Source organism: Bidens hawaiensis, unplaced genomic scaffold, assembly GCF_021521415.1.
Source record: "Bidens hawaiensis isolate Kalapana, Puna unplaced genomic scaffold, B.hawaiensis_p1.1 tig00011471_1, whole genome shotgun sequence".
Classification (NCBI taxonomy): Eukaryota; Viridiplantae; Streptophyta; class Magnoliopsida; order Asterales; family Asteraceae; genus Bidens; species Bidens hawaiensis.
The window spans coordinates 467,064-472,139 of record NW_027491896.1 but is presented as its reverse complement, the minus strand read 5'-3'; positions in this window follow the sequence as shown (position 1 = coordinate 472,139).

Here is a 5,076-nt window from a genome sequence, read left to right as displayed (position 1 = left end):
GCCTGTTAGATCATAACTCTAATACCATGGAGTGTGTAAGAGATACTCAAAATTTAGAACTCCGAGCTTTAACCTCCGTCTTAACCTCATATTATTATAACAAATTTTGGACGTTTAGGGGAAATTAAGAATCCTAATTTCATTTGTGCAAAATTGCAAATTTGTCGCCATGAAACCTCGACTTTATCTGTATGTAGTGGTGTGCGTGGTGTTGTTCGGTGCGATTTTCGGCTAAAACCAAAACGAAACCAAAACTTCGGTTTTTGGAGTCTTTGAACATGTTCGGTTTCGGTTTTTCGGTTTTCTTTTTTGTTTCAGTTCGGTTTCGGTTTTTTCGGTTTTGGTCATTTGAGCTTGAATATTTTAGGCCAAAAAAAAAAGTAGGCAAAAATAAATGAATTTAGGTAAAATAATTTTTTTAATTGTAAAATTATAGATTATTATACATTTGACCAAAAATATTTGAGTTATATATTTATCAAATTCTTATAAATTACTTAATATAAAATGTAAAAAACAAAAATAATTCGGTTCGTTTCGGTTTTTTTCGGTTTTGATTACATGAAAAACCAAAACCGAAGAGTTAGTTCGGTTTTTATAAAAACATAAAACCAAACCGTCGGTCTTTGTTCGGTTTTTTCGGTTTCAAATTGTTTTTTTTCGGTTTTTTGCACACTCCTATAAACAGTATCAGACACAATGTAAGGCCCCATTACCGGTGCCTCACATTTGGACGTTGGATTTACTCATTCACATCGTTCTAAGAATCAGAGTTAATAAAAACATACGCGGAATATAAAAACTTTCATAAAAGATTACATAAATCCATAATTTGTCTTAAACCAACAACTTGTCTTTCAAAAAAACTAAGTAATTAAAACATAGCACGTCTTGAGTCTTCCGATGCCAGCCTCTTATTTAGTGCCACGCGTTCCCCTCAAGCGAGCTGCCTCATCCTACTCACCTGCGTGCATACTAAAAGTCAGCTACGCTGAGTGAGTTCTAGTTAATACAATCAACATACAATACGTTCTTATATTACGTACTTGTCCTTCTTTTCTTTCTTTCATACGTACGTAAGTATATATCTTCTGTTTGTTGGTTCTCAGTTGGTTCGTATGGATAGGCGAAAATCCCACTTTCTTCTTGAGTTTCTTTCAGGTCAACATTATCAAAAGGAAACATGTCTTCCATGAATCTTATATCTCTGGATACAATCATCTTCCTTTTTTCTAGGTCATAAACCTTGTATCCTTTTGTCCCATGAGGATATCCCAAGAATATTCCTGGTTTTCCTCTTGGTTCGAATTTGTCACCTTTTATGTCCGCGTTCCGGTAATATGCAAGGCAACCAAAGGTTCTCATGTGATCATCATCGGGTATTTTATTAAACAACATTTCATATGGTGTTTTATCATTTATGACCGGAGATGGAAAACGATTAATGATATACGTAGCGATCAATACACACTCCACCCAGAATCATGTTGGTAGCTTCGCTTCAAAACGCAAAGCCCGTGCAATCTCGAGGAGATGCCGATGTTTTCGCTCAACCACCCCATTTTAATGGGAGGTATGAGGGCATGTTGATTCTGAAATAATGCCCTTTTCGATGTAAAAATTTTGCATGTAGTTAGACGTGAACTAACCTCCATTATCACTTCTAATACGTTTTACCGGTTGCTAAGTTGGGTTTCAACCATTTTACAGAAACTTATCAAACAACTACTGACCTCACGTTTTTGTTTAAGCAAATACAACCAAACCGCCATACTATAATCATCAACTATAGTTAAAAAATAATGAGCATGAGATAAATAAGGTGTTCTATAGCCACCCCAAATGTCACAATGCACCAAATCAAAACTTTCACTTGTCTTTGTAAAACTGACTAGAAATGGGAGTCTAGTAAACTTGGCTTTAACACAAGAATCACAATTTTTGTTTTCAATACCAAAAGACACACCTTTCAGAAAATTAACTTGTGACAGTTTAACATCAGAAGTATGCCCCAGCCGCTTATGCCACATTCCAACATCAACTGCCATAGCTTTCCTTCATTCTTTTATTATCCCCCCATACGATAAAGACCTTCGCTGCACCTACCCGCTCCAATCAAGGCCCTGGACTTCAAACTCTGCATTACAAAGAAATCAGGGAAGAACGTGACATCACAGTGTAGTTCTTTTGATAATCGACACTCAAGGAACTATTTAGTACAAGGATAGTAAGGCTAACAGGTAATAACAGTGGCCAGTTGTGATTAGCTGATCACGTTACTTTCCGTGTCCTATACACTTCCCTTTATGAGTCTATTTGTGCTGGTTCTACTTAAGCAGTTTTGTCAAATCAAACAATCAATTATTCCTATCCCTGACGTTCACATATCTTTCTTTTCTCATTATCATATATCATTTAATCATACACTTTACCTTTACTGATCTTGCTTGAGCGACACATGGCATTCTTGAACTGGCATCTTCTTTCCTTTCTTACTTAAATCCCATTTTCTGTTCGAGTCTAAGCATGTAGGATGCTTAAATCTCTCGAACTTATGCTCTGATACCAACTTGTAAGGCCCCGAACCCGGTAGCCCTACTTTAGCGTCGGATTTACTCATAAACACAGTTCTTCAATCAGAGTTTATTAAAACTTTTCGCGGAATATAAAACATCAATCATTTGTTACAAAACGTTAAACCTTTTCTTTGATACCATAACACAAAACTTTATATTTAAAACATCTTTACTTCTTTCTTCAGATGCCAGCCGTTCAATCCATGCCGTGTGTCATCCTCATGCTAACTCTGTAATCAGCTCACCTGCGTGCATACTAAAAGTCAGCTACGCTGAGTGAGTTCTAGTTAATCGAACGCCATACAATACATACACATACATACATATCCGTAGATACATATCCATACTTCACTAGTTACCCTTCTGTTCTACATACACACTTACTACCATACATACACACATATTTATAACCACTAACCTCAGTCTACCGAGAGTACGTTCATAGTCCGCCGTCTATACCTGTACTCAAGGTCGTGAACACGTAAAAGGTCCGCGGTCCTTACCTATGTTCACCCTTTATGGTACGTGCAAGGTCCGCAGTCCTTCCCTATACCATCCTACATCCACAACACGTACAAGGTCCACAGTCCTCCCCTATGTTGCAACCTAAACCATAGCACGTACGAGGTCCGCAGTCCTCCCCTATGCTACCACAATACAACTACAGCACGTATAAGGTCCACAGTCCTTTCCTATGCTGATGCCTATCTATAATACGTATAAGGTCCGCAGTCCTTAACTACGTTGTCGTCTATGATCTGTAACACGTATAAGGCCCACCGTCCCTATCTACGTTTACGTCTATCATCTACTTTACGTATAAGGCCCGCAGTCCTTAACTACGCCATCACCAGCCGAGTCTATGTCCGACAAAAGCTAGAGGGATTTGCCATCCTAACTTACTATGTCGAACGTAGAACTCACATACCATTCGTGTACCTGCATACACCTACTTCACATATACAATAATTACATCATAGCATAAGAACACCCTAGGCGTTCTTTACATCATTCATTTAACAACCATACCTCTTGTCGATACGTGCAATATCCGAAGATCGTTCACGCCCCGACAGGTATTCATTTGTAATGTTCATGCATCTTCGATGTATAATATTCGTACCTTTATTTTTGACCTGACAGTACGCGCAATATCCGAAGATCGTTCGCGTACCGACAAGCAACCATTCATATCCATCACATATATCACATATGGCATACACTTATCACTTAGGATAAATGTATTAACAACACATCGAGTATGCACACAGCCCCGAAAACATAACACATAAATGGGGCTAGAAACTCACCTGAATACTGTTACGCTCTCCGTTAATAGTTATTCCCCTCTTGAGCTGCGCACGGCTAACTGTATAATATTTACACGTATCAATTAGCTACTACTACTTATGTTGCGTTTCTATCTTTATATGACCCACAACGAACGGGGGTCCGGGGGCAGCGCCCCTGGTAGCGGGGTTCTAGGGGCGGCAGCCCCTAGCGGGGTCCAAGGGGCAGAGCCCCTGGCTGGGGTTAAGCTGCCAGGTCAGCTTGGAAAAATTTTATTTTCGATAACTGCCTTAACACATTTTCCATTAGGTTTTTAATTTATTTTATAAACGAACTTCACTTCAGGCGAAGTTAAACCTTAGGCGAACTTGGAAACAGCTTGGTTCTGGCTTGATTCGGTCGAATAGGGACACGTTCGATCGAATAGGAACACGTTCGATCGAATAGGAACACGTTCGATCAAACAGGAACACGTTCGATCGAATACAACACGTTCGATCAAACAGGAACACGTTCGATCGAATACAACACTCATTCGATCGAATACAAAACTCATTCGATCGAATGAGTTGGAGACCATTCGGTTGCTTCCCTATTCGGTCGACTGGACTTGTTCGATCTACGCATTCGATCGAATGGACTGATTCGATCGACTGGTTCGATCGAATGAGTCTGATTCGACTCCTTCAAGCTGGGCGACGGAGAAACCCACGGGTTTTCCAGATTTTCCAGATTTTTGACCCAAAATCGAAGTTTTTGACATGGAAATGCTCGGGATTGAAAGGGCTATCGATTCCTAGTACTTTTAAACACAAAAGCTTGCATTTTGACACCAAAACAAGGCGGTTTTTGACCCGAAAACTCAAGTTACGAAAATGGGAGTTTTTGCTCGATTTGAGGTCGGAAATGGTTATGAAAACGGATGATTTTCGAGAGGGACTTACCAAAAACGATTAGGAACAAGATTGTGGACTCGGATTTGTGATTTGAGAACTTTCTCTCTCTAGCTTCTCTCTCTAGAAATGAGAGTGTTTGGGTGGGTGTAAGTGAAGGAAGATGGTGAAAATGGTGGAAGTGTCAAGAACTTTCGTTTATATACTACGGGTTTGGTTAGGCTCGGGTTGGCTTCCTACGGGTTGAGACAGGCCGAGTTCATAAAATAACTAAGCCCAAGACCCGTTCCTTACTCGACATTAAATAACTAAAACGT